Source organism: Ursus maritimus, unplaced genomic scaffold (assembly GCF_017311325.1).
Source record: "Ursus maritimus isolate PB19 unplaced genomic scaffold, ASM1731132v1 scaffold_20, whole genome shotgun sequence".
NCBI lineage: Eukaryota > Metazoa > Chordata > Mammalia > Carnivora > Ursidae > Ursus > Ursus maritimus.
Genome location: NW_024424453.1, coordinates 14,123,626 through 14,140,490, shown reverse-complemented (window position 1 = coordinate 14,140,490; position 16,865 = coordinate 14,123,626). Strand labels below are relative to the sequence as shown.

Here is a 16,865-nt window from a genome sequence, read left to right as displayed (position 1 = left end):
CTTTCCTAGCAAGGAATCCTCATGGGAATCCTTGGCCGTAGCTATATAGAACACATTCCCTAAGACGTGCAATGCTTTCTCAGTTCTGGATCTTTGCATTTGCTATTCCCTCTTTTTTGCTGGAAAAGTCCTGATTTTTCTTGGAGATTAATTTCCAAATGTCTGTTTTCCTGTCTTTTGAGGGACTCTTTTCTCTCCAAATGGAGTTAATTGTTATCTCCTGCCTCCTATGGCATTTTGTAAGGGATCTCCCTCATAGCATCTGTGGTACTGTGTTGTACGTAGGTGCTTACAGGTCAGTTGTTGTTGCTTTTCTGGGTACTGTTAGCTTCTACAGGGTCAAATCAAGCTCATTCATTCCCAGCACTGGTCACACTAACAAATAAATGGTAGACATATTATTCGTTTATTGCAATGTGAAAAAAAAAGTTAAAGTGACTTAAAGTTAAAGCAAATTAAAGCAATAAGCATGTATCATCTAGTATAATTTCTGAGGGTCAGAAGTCCAAGAGCAGCTTAGAAGAATAGGTTTTGCCTTAAATCAAGGTGTCAGTTAGGGCTGCAGTCATCCAACGGCTTGACTAGGGCTCTTGAATCTGCTTCCAGAATGGCTTACTCACATAACTCTTGATAGAAGGCCTCAGTTCTTGTCCAGCTGTTGGCAGAGACCTCAGTTTCACCACATGGGCCTCTTCATAGGTCACTGACTGTCCTCATGACACGGCAGCTGGCTTCCTCCAGAGCAAGTGATCTGAGAAAGAAAGTGAGACAGAAGCCACATTTTTTTTCAGTAATCTACCTCAGAAGTGACATACCATCACTTTTGCTCACACAGAGTTACCTTGGTAAATGTGGAAGGGCACCACACAGAGCATGGATACCAGGAGGCAGGAATCAGTGGGCGCCATCTTAGAGGCTGACAAACATAGTAGGCACTTATTCAATGCCTAAATGGCTGAATGAATGAATGAATGAATGAACCACCTCTGGACCATCTCCCAAAGCACTTAGTGATTAAAGAACCAAAACGAACTTATTTAAGGCAGTCTCAGTTATAATAAAGTCACCCCCAGATACTGACTAGGACCACAGAAAGCACTTGAGAGAGGTTCCCAATGCATTATTCTCCTACCCGCCAAATTGAAGAACCTTATCATTTTACAGGAATATGGACTCAGATCAGGGAAGACAGAGTGATTGACATGAGGTCAGTAAGAAGGTCAGATGACCCAGCAGTAGACTCCCTGTCCACTGAGAGTTTTAGATGGGCACACCGTCCGGATGCTGTTGAGCCGTTTAGAATGCTGAGTCTCCTCCTATCTTCATTAAAGGGAGATTCCTGTGTGCAGGGGATGGCCAGCTCACAGCACATCAAAATGTTAAGATTTTCCCTTTCCTAATTTTGGGATGAGACACACTTTTCCATTACGTCTTAATCTTTGGTATAAAAGCAGAACAAATAACTGGCCATTGCTGAAGATTTTTATTGAAGATTCTCCTATTACTTAATGGCTGTGTACTTTTGAGAAGTATTCACAGCCTTATACCTTCGTACTTTCTGTCTCACACTAGTTCCCTGTACGGACTGTCCTTTCCTTAACGTTAACTATCAACTTATCCTAATTCTACCAGTTCTTCTAGTTCCAGCCACGTATCTGCTCCTTCAAGAAGTTTCCCTGATCATTCCCTCCAGAGAGTTCACTTCCTTATTGGACCAACCCTATTTTACAATTTGTTTCACTCTTGCAGCATTTGAGTTTGTTCTTTAAGGATTTAGGTACGTCAGCATGTGTCATATATATTTTAATCTCTACTTCCCCAAAATAAATACTCTTTTTTTCACAAATGAACAAATAGATACATTTGATTTCCTTTACTAGAATAACATTTAAAAAGAACTCTTTACTCTTGAAAACTTGAAGGTAAATACTTTTGTAATATTCAAGCTGTTTTTCAATCTTTTGTTTGTTTTTTAGTTTGTGCTTGCTTTTTGTTGTGGTTTCAGCTTTTTAAAATTATTACGCCCTTGAAGGCAGGACACTGATACTGTAAAAGTAATAGGTTACACATGTGCTGTGTTGATGCATTTCCCCTTTAACAAAATTAAGTTCGCTAATCACATTCATTTCTAAAGCCTTTTGAAAATGTGTGTCATGCTTATGGGTGGCCACATTCCACAGAACTGAATATGTGCTACGAAAGGAAAGGAGGCTTGGGGGTGGGGAGGAAACCCGTATAAGGCAAGAGAACTGAGCATGTGCAAGGTTCTGTACTAACCAAAGGAGGGCAGGGAAGTGCAGTTGTGGAAAGGTCGAGGAGAAGGAAAAGAGAAAAGGAATTTAAGGGAGAGAGAGGAGTCTGACCACATTCAGGAGATCACCCAGAACCCACAAATGGATAGAGTGCACTCAAGGAAGGATGCCTCTTCCTCAGAGCACTGCTGACCCTCGGGACCTTTCTGGCAGCTCTTTAGCAGGCCCCATCCTTTGGGGGTGCCCAGACCAAGATATTACACCTCACACTCAGTGACTCCTGAGATCCCAGCCCTTTACCTGACATACATTCATCTCCCTGCAGCACAATTGCAGATGGTAGTGTGGGATGGTGGTGTCCGATGGACTTGGGAGACTTCTGGCTCTGCTTTGCTACTTAGAAGCTGGCAGGTTACCCAATGGCTTGTAGCCTCAGTTTTCTTGTCTATAAATTGGGGTTAATAATTCCTACGGTGCGGGTATTATTGTGGATCACGGGTATCACAGGATTGTTGTAAGGATTCCACATTAATAGATACTCAATAAATAGTAACTATGAAAAGCAGTCTTGCATGGTGGTTAAAAAGCATGGAGTCTGGATCTGAACTGTCTGGCTTTTAATCCTTTTTTCATTACATACTCTCTGTGTAACTTACTTTCTGTGATTCCCTTTCCTAATCTATCAGTGGGGGTAATAACAGTGCAGCCTGTATCTCCCAGAATTGATGAGAGGATACAATGGTCATAGGACATGCCTGTCGCATGAAAGGCATTCGGTAGGTGGAAGTAGTAGCTGTTGTTGTTGTTGTTGTTGTTGTTGCTGTTGTTGTTATGATTTAAAAAGATGCAGTGGAGGGCAAAGGTTAAGACTGTGTGTTCTAGGGGCACCTGGGTGGCTCAGTCAGTTAAGGATCTGCCTTCGGCTCAGGTCACGATCCCAGGGTCCTGGGTTCAAGTCCTGCATCAGGCTCCCTGAGGGAGTCCTGCTTCTCCTTCTGCCTCAGCCCCTCCCCCTGCTTGTTCTCTCTCTCTCTCTGTGTCTCTTTCTCTGTGTCTCTTTCTCTGCCTCTCTGTCCAATAAATAAATAAATACAGACAGACAGACAACAGACAGACTGTGTGCTCTAGTGCCGACCTACCTGGGTTCGGATCCTTGTTCTACTCTTTACCAGTTGTATGATCCCAGCGTCTCCATTCCCTCATCTGTAAATTGGGGATAATAATAGTAACTACTTCATAAGATGAAATAAATTCATATACATAAAGCTGAGGCACAGTAAACAATAAATGTTAGCCGTACGTGATATAAATTCCAATCAGCATAGCTCCAGTTTTTATGCATTTCTGTGGGTCATTTTAAAGCTTGATATTTTGTACAATTAAATAAATTTAAAGTTTATGTATTCTGTGGTGATTAACCTGAACTACCAGTTCCCTTGGAGATAAGCCAGGCTTTTAACCATAAAAGGTTTTCAACCGGGTCCCAGCTGACCGTCTTTTCAGTGTCTATGTGTATAGCAGATGGCAACCTGCATTTTTAAAAACGTTCTCTCCAAAGAGAAGACTGTAAAGTTTTCAGAAAAATTAAATGCCCTCATTACAAGAGAGTGCCATTGTCTCGGCGCTCTCACCTTAATGACTGGCACCGTGAAGTCCCACATAGAGGGAAGGGACCTCACAATTAGGCGTGCTGGAGAATCTTCCCCGGTGCTACAGACTGTGGTTTTCAATGACACACCAAAACCCAGCCACTTCAACTCGCATTTTTACTTTGCTCGCCGGCTGCACTGCAGTCCCAGTACAAGTCGTTCGTTCAGATGCCGGAAAGGCTGACACTCCAGGAAACTTTTTTTTCATTTCTTCAGCCAATAATCTTGCAGCCCAGTGATGTCACCCAACAATTATGCAATATGACTTAACTGTTGGATAGGTGACAGGAACTCCACTGACACCAAGATCACAATGAAACTGCTTAGCTGCTAAATTAGTCATATTGTACGTTACCGATAAGTCACTTTTAAACCAATTAACTGCCAGTTCAAATGCACTATTGTGTAGTTAGGGAAGCCACGGCCCCATCACTCACAGTTTAAATGATCACATCCAGTTATTTTAGTGTCTGAATCATGCAAATGAAGTGGTTATTGAACTTCATAACATCCCAGGCCACTTGAAAAGGGACACAGTGTGAAAAGGAAACACTTTCTACCTTCTATTTTTAAGGGAAAATTTGTACAATATTTTCTGGACTGTAGCCTCCAATTAGTCATTCCATTCGCTTGATGATTCTCCAAATCCAAATAGCATGAGAATAGGATCCTGTTTCTCAGTGAAGACAGGGATTATTTAGCATTGTTTTTTCTTTCTTCCACAAATTGGCCTCTGTCCTACAATTCAACTGCACTGTGAAAGGGGACTTTTTACTGACCGCAAACCACGAGGTGGATATCACTTATTCCATAATATCAGTTGTTAAAATAATGCTTAAATTTTCCTGTTTCAAAAGTAATACATGTGTGTTAGAGAAAATTTAGGAAATACTGAAAAGTACAAGGAAAGCCCCCACAATCTCATCCTCCCCCCAAAAATCATAACTAAAACTTTGTAAATTTCTTCCAATCTCAATAAAGAATGAACACAGCAGCCTAACAAACTTGTTGTCCGGCAGTGTGGTGGATGCTGGGCATAGAAAGATAAATAAGATTCCAACTGTTTCCCTTAAGAAGCACACAGCTTAATGTAATGGGGTATTTTAACACAAAAGAGGCATTTAGCACAGGCTGGAGAGAACAGAATGTGGAGTGGAGGAGATGGAAGGGATTATCAGAGTAGATTAGAGAAATCCTAGAGCAGGGCTACTCAAAGTGTGGTCCACAAGGTGACACCAGATCTTACAAGCTACCTACAGAAACAGAGAGAAAGCATTTAAAACCTCTGGAACATTTTGACAGAGTGATTGTATGTCTTTTGAATCTAAAAATAACTCTTAAAACTGGACTTGTATTTTTTTAAATTTCACTTTTGTTGTATTTATTTTTATTGCATTTTTAAAAAATCAGTCTACAATGGATTCAAAATTAAAAATCAAAAGCTCCCCTGTCACTATAAAAACCACTGTCTTCAGGGACACAATAGCTTAGCTAAGTGTAGGGTAACCGACTGTCCTGGTTTGCACTAAACCTGGCAAAGTCCCAGGCAAACCAGGATGAGTTGGCCACCTTAACAAATGTTTTAATTGCAAGAAAAAGTTAGTGTCGTGAGAGGATAGATCAGATGAAGAAAAAACAATCATCAAAGAAATAAAGGAAGAAAATTTCTCTGAGCTGAGGAGAGATTTTAGTCTTCAGGTCAAGAGTTCACGAATGGCAAGGTAGGATTATTGAAAAGAAAGTCACAGCTAGCTACATCCTAATGCACTTTCTAAATTCTGACGATTAAGAGAACAATCCTATGAGATTACACGTACATGGCAAAATAAAATGAACATAATAAATTAGTAAGGTGGTAAAACACAATATTTACAATATTACATTCCTTTAACACAAAGATACCTGCTTTAGCTTTCTAAGTTAAGAGAGAAAATGAGGAAGAATTGTCCTTTATATACAAATATAATAATGAGGGTAATAAAGTGGAGATAGAAAATAATACTATGAAAAAGAAAAATGCCAACATGGTAACAACATTAACATAATTTATATGATTTGGCATCAAATATGGCTCTAAGCTTCCTGGTTGGTGATGGAAAGGTTAGTAGTCACAATCATTCAAATTGCTGTTACTATGATGAAGGAAGATTTATAAATCAGACTCTCAGTGAGACATTATTTCCTGGCACTGAAATCTAAAACAAATTCTCTGAAGGGGTTTAATAGTAGGGGTAATCAAGCGGTATGATAGACACTGTCCTCAATAGCATTGCTATAGCGAATGTAAGAGCGTATGTCACATGTGTGCTTCTTCTAGGGATCCTCATTAATATCAATAAAGGTTTTCAAGATGTAAAAATATGTGATAGCCCAAACACCTTATCTGATCCAAGGATAGAACTTAGAGTACCCCAGAGGAGAAGATGAATAGTGTGTCACTTAGCGTTCTCCAAATATTTTTTCTTTCAGCCAAACTAATGTGATAACATAATTTGAGGTCTCATAATGTCAGAAAAGAAGTTACTCTGGTGATTTTGTTGCTGACTGGGGGGATATAAAAATTCCAGTTTCAAAACAAATACAACTAGACTTTGTGTACCTAGCGCTTTCAGTACTCTGATATTAATATTAATTAATACTAAGTGGACATCAAATTTGTGTGAGATTAAGCTATTATGCTTCACATTATATTATTTTAGTAGACATCAATAGCATTATTAATTTTACTTCGCTGGCACTCTCAATAACTTCGATAAATATTGTAACACTTCCATTAATGCAAATGGATTTGTTTGTCAAAATATTGTTCTAATACCCAGTCTTAATAATTTTAAAGTAGAAAAACTTCTTTCACATGCCATCTGTTTGAATGAGTGAAAATCAGTTTGCAAATCAAATATGTATATTTTGATCATTTTTGTGGAATATATATTTGTATAAATACAGTATTTATAAATACATAAGCACAGAAAAAAATTAGATATAATAAAAATGTTAACCCTGCTTACCTCTGGGTAGCAGAATTTGGGTGACTTTTGTTTTCTTCTTTTACTTGTCCATCGGTTTGAATAACTTGTATTCTCTTTGCAAGAAGAAAGAGAATATTACTATTGTCTTATTAACTGCACATAGGGCTGAGAGCAAGAGCTGTCTCCACATCATCCCTAAAGCACAGCAGCCAGGTAATCTTCCTGCACCATCTACCTCTTGCATCACAGTTGCCCTTTAATGACCTTCACGATGATTGCAAAGCTTGGCTAGTTTGAGAGAGCATGCAATTAGGGTTAGAAACAATCCCCAACTTTTGCCTCTTTAGCAGCTATGTGACTTTGGGCGTATTTTTACACTTTTGATTCTCTGGTTCCTCATTTTCTAGATCAAGACTGGATTGTCATGAGCATAAAATGAAATCACCGATGCATAGTAAAGCTGCTGGAACGAAATAGGTGTTCAATAAATAGTACATGCTAATTTACTTGCTGCGTTCCTAAAAGGATATGTCCCGTTTCTGTAGATGCCAGTCCTCTTCCCTGCAGTATCTTCACACAAACCTGGTCTCAATCCAGTGAAAGTGTTGGAAAGGTAAGCCCACAGTCTCTCTTCCCATGTTCACTAGTTAGGAGTAGCAAAAGGGAGAAACAGGAAGACCCACTGAGTATTAGGCACCATGTTATTATGTGTGTTACTTTGCTCAAGGAAGGCTCTGTATTTTCCCAAACACTCAAACATCTGTGAAGTCTCAAGTTTCTACCTTCTTATTGACGCACTCGCCTCTGGAGAACTATCTTACATCATATCATGGTTCACGCTAACACAATTTCTGTCTTCCTGTCTTCATCGTCACAGACTCCTGGCTGTGACACACAAGTGTAGTTGTTGATGTCATTGTCACAGGTTACATTTTCAGAACTTCACGTCATAGCGTTTGGGACCCTAGAAATGAAAATGGTAAGTTTCTATAGCTTCATCTACATGTCATAATGTCTCCAATCTTTATTTCTTACATCAGTGGCTTTGTAATCGGTCTCTCTAATCTACGTGAAGCATGCTTTACTTAAATAAACCTTACTTGACATGGAGAAAATGAGACAGACGGATAATGAGATGGATATCTCCAATTATCAGGCCCCAGTTGGGAAAATGTGACTAGGTTTATCCTTCTAGAAAGAACTGAATCTCATCACATGTATATTGCAAAAAGCATTCCAGTACAAAAATGTTTCTGGATCTCTGACAACTTGCTCTCGTTACAACTTTGCCTCCGTATTTCAGACACAGAGAGTTAAGCAACTTTAGGGAGGCCCGCGAGACTTGGGAACAGGGCCTTTCCTCCTAATGATCTATTGCAGTTGTTGCACACCGATTGCACAACCAAGGTTTCTATTTTCCTACTTTTTTTCTTCATCATGTGTCCATTATGCCTTTTTTTCTTCACGCTCTTAAAACTTCGCACTTTCTCATCTCTTATACTTTTCTTTCTGTGGCATAAAAATTCTAAGAAGGCAAATTGCTCATTGTGTACCTCCAAGCCCCAACTCTGTAGGGTAGAATGAGTCCCGTAAACATGACCTGCATGTCTTCCCCTGAAAGCTTTCCTAACTATTTATCTACCAAAGCTTGGGTTTTCTACGAACACATTTCCTAGGAAATGTCCCCAGATGGCATGTGATCTTGCCATTTTAGACAAGCTGCCTTGATCAGGTGTCACCCAAATGACCTGCTTTTCTCCTTCTTTATTCTCAACACAATGTTGTCTCAACAGACTATCCACTAAGTCCTGGGTTTTCTTCACTGAATTCCATTCTCAGCCCTATCCATAAACCTTACCTGCCACAAGCACTCATTGCTAGCATACCCTTTTTCCCTCAGGATTGTCACAGGGCCTCAGAATGACCTTGAAACTCCCTCTTCATGTCCCCAGTGTTCTCCTCCAGTACTCTGGCTGTACGGAGCTTGGCTTCGGGTTTGTCGCCACCTCCATTCCTTTTTTAATTTCCCGTTGGCTGGGCGCCAGCCCTCTCCCTTTGACCCCAGGCTCACCTTGCAAGCTGCCTATCTAGGTCATCCTTTTCTTCATACTTCTCTCATTGTTCAAAAGAGTAAACCCAACCCAGAGCAGTGAAGATGAGTAACAGGGGAAGAAATCAGTGGGGGCTCCGGGATGCTCTTAGATCATAGATCATAAAGCAGAGGGATCCTTGATGCTATTGAGTCCAATTCTGCCATTTTACGGATGACAGTGCAAGGAGCTCAGAGTCTAATGTCATAGACCATTCAAATGAATCAGGACCAGAGTTCCCAGGAAGAGCATTGCCACGTGATTGAAATCATTAACTTTGGAATCATATATACATGGGTTCAAATTCAAAGCTACGTGGCCTTGTACAATTAATTAAAACCCTCTAAGCCATGGTATTCTTACTATGAAAATGGGGATCATGACACCTATCTTAGTGGATTATGAAGCTGGGTATATGGTCATTATTAATTATTAACTAGAATCCAGCTTTGTTGAATTTAGTCTAATGCTCTTTACAAGATAATGCTGTTATTATGGTTCTAGTGCCAATCCTCCAAGATTCTATCTTTAATCTTTACTAATGATGGTGTGACTTTGAGCAATTTATTTACAAAACTGTGCTTCAGTTGATTAATCCATAATGTAAAGCTAGTCATAATACCCAGTGTACAGGTGGTTGTGAGGATTAAATAGATAATCCTTGTAAATATAGCATTCTACACAGTGTCTAGCATGTAGGAAACAACAAGACATCGAAATGCCCAGAATGAACTCATGAATGGTCAGGATCATCTCCTGCCACATACCCTCAGAAACAGATCCAGGGTTATATATGTGGCTCTCTTTGACCCACAGCGACCATATTCATTCATTCGAGCTGGGCCTCAAACAACAGGTAGCTCAGAACATGTGGAGATGGAAGAAAAGATGTTTTCCACCAAAGCAACAACTGTGAACAAAGGAAAGAAAGGGCAAGGTATGCTGCGGGTCTCTCAAACATGAATTAATTCTATTTCAAAGGCTTCAGATTGGCTTTCCTACCTATAGTCTCATGCCCTCCTACCCATCATCCCTGCCACTGCCAGAAATGAAATATAAATTTCAACATGATTACAATCCTTCCAATTTTACTGCTCCCCATCAGATTCAGAAGAAAGTCCTAGCTCCTTAGCACAGCCTTTCGGCCCTGTCCCCATCTCTTCCCACTGGCCTTGCCATCCTCAAGTCCACCGCTCTGCCAACCACCCTGCCTGAACCACTTGCATGTATCCGAGTCATCTAATGCACCCTCAGCCCTTCGCATGGGCTGTATCCTTGGCCACAAACATATGTCCTACTTGGCCTTCAAGACTCAGTTCAGAGGTTGCCTGGGGGGAGTCTTCTATGACACCCTTTGCCCATCCCACCACTTCTTCCCAAGAGCAGTGTTCCTCCTTGAAGTTCCCACAGCAGCCTACATTAACCTCAAGCACAGCTGGTAACATACGGGATTCTGTGTTTGTATCTCTCTCCCTTTAGAACATTCATTCCTTGACTGCAGAGCCCGAACCATTATGTGTCAGGCACAGTTGTAGGAATTAGGAATACAAGGAACAAGAGAGATAAAGTCACTGATGTCTCAGAGTTCATGGTCCAGTGGGGGTAAACCAGACAATTAACACAGTTAAGTGCAAAAATAAATATTTTTAGACAGGGACAAGAGCTGTGAAGATAATTAAATGGCATAATACGCTAAAATGTGGTAAGGGAGGGGAAGGACAACATAAGATAAAGTGGCCTAATCATGGCATTTGGGTAATAAACTGATGAGAGGCCAGTCATGACCGGGAATATCAAGGACAAGATTGTTCCAGGCTGAGGGAGAAGAGCTCAAAATGCTTTTGGAAGGTAGGAAGGGATTATTTGGGATCTAGTTCAAGGACGTAAAGGAGATTCAAGCACCTCCTGTATAGGAACCGGGATTGTACTAACTTTTCAGTTCAGGAGTGCAAGGCAGAGAAAAGCACCAAAATGATCAGGTCCACTTTAGACTTGGGGCCTTTGGGGGTCAGAGGGAGCGGTCAGGAGCTGGGATGAACTGGTGAGTGAAAGAGGTTTCTGTAAACCAACATTTCCTGAAGAATGTTCCAGAAAGGCTAGACTAGACCCCGGAGTCACCCTCAAGTCTGTTTGGGAAATACTGCTCCTCTCAAACTGCTCCCCCACCCCCTATCCCCAACCACTTGGGCGCTCATAATGTACCGTAGCATATTAAAGGCTCTGAATAACTCAGCATTTTGAAAACCTAGTTAATTTTGATTTCCCAAATTAGTTTGACCATTGCATGTGTTTTATTTTGCTTTGCTTTGTTTGAACACAGCAATGCTTAAATCCTGAGAACCCGTACTTCAGGAAACTCTGGTCTATATCACTCTCCACAACCCACAAGGCTTGCTGTTGTAATTTCTAGCTTCCAGTTCCATTTTGTTCAGTGGAAGCATTTAATAAATAAAGAGAGAGGATTTTTGAAAAGATGCAATAGTTTGATTTGCAGGTATAAAGGTAAAGAGTGCAAGAGTCTCAATAAATCTAATTTCACCAATTTATTCACCTTAAAATTAATTTCAACAGAATTAAAAATGGTTGATATGTGTAATGATAAATATATGTGAATATAAACTAATGTAAGTTCTATGAAAAACAAGAAGTCTATTACTAAAGGTTAAAATTCAATTCAAATGCATTTTTATGCACTGCAGATTAGTCAGATTTTTAAAATTAAAATTAACAGTTTTTGCTCAAGCAAATGCAAAAAAAATTAAGTTTACTTATTACAAATCCAACATGCTTATTTTGATTACAACCATTTTAAATGGCTGAACTGTTAAGCACACTTTAAAATTAATTTTTAAAAATCATATACATGAGACTTAATAATATACTTAACAGAGGGAAAAACCCCATGTCAAGACTAATTAATACCAACACTCTCTCAGTAACTGAAAGTAAGATTAATAGCAAGTTTCTCCAATATTATTTTATATTTTCATATATTTAAAGTCCTTTGGAAAATTGACATTATTTTTCCTGATCAAGCTTATTCTAATAAACAATGCAAAATGTTTGTTCTAACCATATGAAAATGTTAAATTTCAATCATAAAGTTCACATATATATCATCAGCATATATGAAACCCACTTCCTAACTAAGTTTTAATTATAGCCATCTTTGTCAAGTAACTCTTCACAAGTTTCCATTTTTCTAAAACCTTTACAGTTATGAGTCATGTCAAATAAAGTGGAGACCTCAAAATAAGTTACTGAGGAAATGAATGCTAATAGTGTAATAACCAAAAATGTTCACAGTATAATGTATTCTCAAACCAAGTTTCCTCTGGTAAATAACATATAATTTGTTACATTTCCAAACTCATTGTCAAAATATGAAACAGTAGCTTAATTATTCAGCTGATTGATGCATAGCTAATACAATAAGAACAATATCATTGTTAGCTAGAAAAAACCGAAACCCCTCTGAACTATCACTTTATTCAAGCCTTCATTCAAGGTTCACTTTTTAAAGTCTACCTTTTGTTTGTCTTGTAACAGTCAATTCAAAATTAAAACTAATAATTTTTATCATATCTGAACACTTGTGGCTGTTTTTAGCATCTCAGTATTTATTCTTTATAGAATAAAGTGCTTCAGCGCTCATTGCAGTAATTTTTCTTTTTTTGGAAGTCACCCAGGCTTAATGTTAAGGAAAAATATATTCAAGAAAATACTTCACTAGAATGCTTTCTCAACTAGTTAAGTAGTACATCTACGTCCATATGGGGGAATACCATAGACTCATGTAAAAGTCATGCTGGTGGGGAGAAGTCTTTTCAATAAATGATGCTGGGTCAATCGGATGCATATGTGAAAAAAATCTTGATTGCCTGCTACAAACTATATGCAAAAATCAACTTTAGATATATCATAGACCTAAATGTGGAAGGTAAGATATATGACTTTCAGAAAAAACATAAGAGAATATCTTCATGACTTCAAAATAGGCCATGATTTCTCAAACAGGACACAGAAAGCACTAATCATTAAAAAAAAATATTGATAAATTGGACTACATTAAAACTAAGAACTTCCATTCCATGAAAAGTCACCATTAAGAGGCAAGGCATAGAGTGGGAGAAGATAATTGTACTACAAATCTGACAAAGGACTCATTCGAAGATGTGAAGAGTTCCTACTGGTCAATACAAAAAAGCAGACAACTCAAGAGAAAAATAAGCAAAAGACTTGAGCAGGCATTTCACAAGATAGGGTATCTGGATGACTGGTAAAAGTGTGAAATGAAAATTAAAACCACAATGAGATACTGCTACCCACCCATCCAAATAACTAAAATTGTCCTGGATTTCTTAAGTGTACATGTCATCAGGGTAATAAAAAAAAAAAAAAGCAAGTATTTTCTATATGCTTCTGTAGCGTTTATACAAAAAGAATAAACATACATAGGACTTACGATGAAAGAAGAGCGTCAATCGATTACCTTTGACGGCCTGGTCTTTTTAAGCTGAGAATACCAAGCGTTGGCAAGAATGAGAAACAAGTGGAACCCTTAAACATATGTTACTGGTGAGATCCTAAAATTGGTATCGCCATTTGGAACTGTTTGGCAATCGTCTAGTAATCATAAACATATGCCTACAATACAACCCAACGATCCATTTTCTAGGAGAGAAAGGAGTGTGCGTGTCTACCAGCAGATTTTTTTGTATAATATTCCACCCCAACGTATTTAACCATTCTATTTTTCATGGGCATTTGTTTTGTTGGCCCCTTCTGACCTATTATGAATAGTGCTGCTCTGAACATAAGGATGAGAGAAGCTAGACAAAAACAAAAATGAAAAATACATACAACAGTTTTTATAAATATTTTATAACAGACCACCTATTTTATAAATACGACGTTTATATAAAGTTCAAAACCAGGGGCAGGAAAGCATCTATGCTTCAGAAGTCGGGATAGTGGGAACACCTGAGATGGAGGACAGTGCCTAGAAGGGGGCATGAGGGGGGCTTTTGGGGAGCTGGTGTGTTCTGTTTCTGGGGTGCCTGTTGTGCAGCCCAGAAACAGTTACATGAGTTCATGTGTTAGTTACATGGGTGTATTCACTTTGTCAACATTCATCAAGCTACACACGATTTGTGTATTTTCATTTTTGTGTTACACTGCAATCAAATCCATACTTTAGAAATTCTGTCACATACACAGGCATGTGTCTGTAGTACAGCGTGACATCAAAAGAAGGATGCAAATTAGAATGAACACCATGGTCCCTGTTGGGGGAGAAAGAGAGGGAGAAATGGATGTATGTACAGCAGGCTGACTGGATACACACCAAATAGTAACAGCAATTCTCTCTAAGCTTTTGACCCTTTATTTTCCTTTTTTTGTACTTTTTCTGGATTTCCTGGATTTCCTTATGTGGCCAGATTACATAAAAAGGATAAACGTTATCTATATGCTCCTGCCAGGATTTATACCAAAAGAATAAACCAATCTTATCAACACATAAGCTTTGTCTATAGAGGCAAAAGAAAGAGTTTTAAGCAATTACCTCCAAGGGCCTGGAAAATTGCATCAAAACACCAACCTGATATGACGTACATATTATACAGAATATTATTGAGGAGCTGTGAAGGAAACTTGGAAAATGTGGTCAACAAATGACGGTCTCTTCAATGTCAGGAACTTCTTGCTTTATGGAGTATCTAAAAAATTGCCTCATTTTGCCCCCAAATCCTAGCATGGCAATAACTCACCTACCATTTGGACATTTGAAATACCTCATCAGAAGTCTAGTAAAATGTGTTTTAATTAAATAGGGCACATGATAATCCAGCTTTCTTCTAATATAAGAAACAAATGAACGAGTAAATATTTTCTCCTCCTGCTCTCCCTCTTGGCCCTGTCTTCTTCTACCTCTCTCTCTCCTCCCCGGCCCCCCAGGACTGCCTTGCATTGGTGTCTTCTCTTTCTCCCCCCTTCCCCTATTTGGTCTCAGTCCTGGGGCTGCAAGTGAGGCTGGAAGGTCCTAAACTTAACTCTCCTAGTGTCCTTGAAACGCAAGCTGAAGTGGAGGCCCCACTCTAAAATTGGAAGTGCAGAGAGAGAAGAGAAAGTGAACAATTCTCTGTTTCTTCTCCCCTCTCCGGGGTCCGGCCCCTCCCCCTCAGTTTCCCAACACAGGCCCAGCTATAGGTCAAGATGAATGCAGCTGCCAACACTGGGATGCCAGCTTGTTCACACTGAACACCACTTTTCACATGGGAGGTCACAGAGCAGTAGGGGAAAGGGAAGTGGTGATGCAATATCTAATAGCCAGGCGAGGGGTGGGGGACCAGAACGTTGTTCAGGAAAAAAAAGCAAGATCCGGACAGGGGAATGGAGCTTGTATCCAAGTGGCTGAGAGTGGTCCTCCTCACCTGTCATCACGGAATGTGCAAATCAGGTGCTGTGTGCATTACAAAAGCACGAGAAATGATACATACATCCAAGTTACTTGAAAATCCTGGAATTCTCCAAATATCAGGGATGAATTACAATTATGAAGATAAATGCTTTAGGGACTTTCAGAGCAACTCATATTTAAAAAGAGTACAAAAACTCGGGAAGATTAATAGGCATCCTAGAAATTCCCCCGACAGAAACTCTGAAACCTGCATCAAGACTTTCTGTTTCATGGGGACAAGGAAGGGGGGGTGGTTTCCACCGGGCCCAGCAGAAGGGAGCAGAAAGGTCGCCTCCTCCCAATCAGCAAATATCTGAAATCCCCACAGGCAGGATTGTGATATGAGGCCCAAGGACGCAGAACACACAGGATGAGACTCCAGGCCAGAACCACAAGATCAAGAATCAGGCCCCATAGAAAGTGGGGGAAGCTGCTTTTCTCACCCTGCTGGAACATCAGCCCCCAAGAACAGAAGCACAGCGAAGGAGAATTGTGCTTGGGTCGGCCCGCTTAGCAAAACAGGTGGTGGGGTGAGAAAATGACCTGAGAGCACGGACTAGGTTTGACTATTTGATGTCTGAGGGGGTTGGGGGTGAAGCAGAAACTAAAATGATTTGACAGAAAACCATGAGGGCAGATGAAGGAGGAAAGACGGAAGAGGGGAGATGCACTGTAGGAAAGTGGTAGTCAGCAGGTTGAAAGAGAGGCATGGCTCAGGTGGTGGGAGGGAAGAGCGGGAAGAGCGTTAAGGCTGGAGAGGGAGGAGGAAGACAGCCCAGAAGAAGTGGGATTCACTGTGGAACACAGTCGGAGGCCCCCATCTGAAATCGTGCAGGCCCAAGAGTTGTGGTTTGGGATCTCTTATTATTGGGCTGAGGATTTTTCTCTTTAAATAAATGAGCCAAACAGGTTTTTTTTTGTTTTATTTATGTATTTATTTATTTTTAATATTTTTTTATTATATTATGTTAGTCACCATATAGTACATCCCTGGTTTTTTATGTAAAGTTCGATGATTCATTAGTTGCGTATAACACCCAGTGCACAGGTTTTTAAAACTTTTTTATCATAAAAAATTAAACACACAAAAAAGTAAGCAGAATATAATAAGGGCCTTCATATACCCAGTTATTCCAAATCAATAATTGTCAAATTGCATCTAATCATGCCTCATCCAAACTACATCTATTTCCCTCATTCTCATGTTAGTTTTTTTTTTAAATTTTTGTGGTTAAAAATACTCTCATATTAGTTTAAAGCACATTTCAGATACTGTTTCATTTCATCCATAAGTATAGCATGTATCTCTAAAAGATAAAGCTCTCTTTTATCCTTTTTAAATAATCACAATATCATTATTATACCTTAAAAACAATTTCCTAATATCAGGGGCTATTTTACGGTCATTTCTATGATAAAGCCTCTCCTTCTGTTGTTGTACTCAA

At 39.5% G+C, this 16,865-nt stretch overlaps 1 long non-coding RNA gene across 1 annotated transcript; it reads right to left on the bottom strand.

Annotated features, from left to right (window-relative positions):
* Positions 1-402: 402 nt before the first annotated feature.
* Positions 403-4,042, bottom strand: LOC103677914. Its single transcript, XR_572562.2, has 3 exons — positions 3,884-4,042; positions 3,392-3,455; positions 403-751 (listed from the first exon to the last, which is right to left on the bottom strand). It is a non-coding gene; the product is annotated as an uncharacterized LOC103677914 (long non-coding RNA).
* Positions 4,043-16,865: the final 12,823 nt, after the last annotated feature.